Raw genomic sequence first — 1028 nt, forward strand, 5'->3', positions numbered from 1 at the left:
TAAAACAAAAATAGTGTAAGAAGAGGAGAGGGCCTGAAATGGGGGTGTCATGAGACTCCCTCACTGCTGGCATCCCTTCAACTTTCTGTCATTCTAGGGCTTTCTGTATACACAAGACACTAAAGCAGAAGACTACAAAATCATGCCCCAGTTCTGTTTCTTACGACTGGAAATATGTTATTTCTTATAAATGAAAACTCATTATTGTCAGGATATGCTGTTTAGAGAAAAGGCACCTCTGATTTTCTGCGACCTCCTGGATGACTGGTCCTGTCAACTGTGTGTAGGGCTGAATCCTAAGGCCAAAGCTGGTTTTGTAAGCAAAGGGGAGTAGGACACTCACATCTTTCTACATGTAGACTACACTCATTGGTCCAGGGCTAGCTTGTACATCCAGCTTTCATTTAGATTCAAAGGTGAGGCTCACTCACAGCTGCCTTGCTGCTGTTAGTTGCCATGGGGTAGGCTAACTCATGGCAACCCAGGCACAAGAGAACAAAATGCTTCCTACTCCTGAGATCTCTATATTAGTTGTGGTTGAGACCTTTATGATCAATGGGGTTTTTACTGGCTCAGTTTCAGAAGATCTTTCTCATTTAGCTTAGTATGAAAGCTCTAATGAAACTTTTACCATCATAGCAACACACAAGTTGCCACGGACAGATGACTGGTGGATATGCATGAAGTGCATTGACTGTAAATCAAGGCTATATCTTCTGCAAGGATTGTAAAAAGCCTTCCACAAAACCACCACTGTCCCTCAGCTGCATCTTGTGTGTGACATAGAATCTATCCTCATTCATCATGACCCTGTATGACACACTTGAACTTCACCCATAAGATTTTCTTGGCTATATTTTCCAATCGCCTCATATGTATGAGAAAGTTGGACCTGGAATACGGAAGTCTGAAGAAGAATGGGTGCTTTTGAATTATGATGCTGGAGAAGAATATTGACAGGACCATGGACTGCCAGAAGAACAGACAATTCTGTCTTGACAGAAGTACTCCTTAGAGGAGTACTTGAC

This window comes from Echinops telfairi, unplaced genomic scaffold (assembly GCF_000313985.2).
Source record: "Echinops telfairi isolate 266 unplaced genomic scaffold, ASM31398v2 ScPeMD7_7420;HRSCAF=8458, whole genome shotgun sequence".
NCBI classification, from domain to species: domain Eukaryota; kingdom Metazoa; phylum Chordata; class Mammalia; order Afrosoricida; family Tenrecidae; genus Echinops; species Echinops telfairi.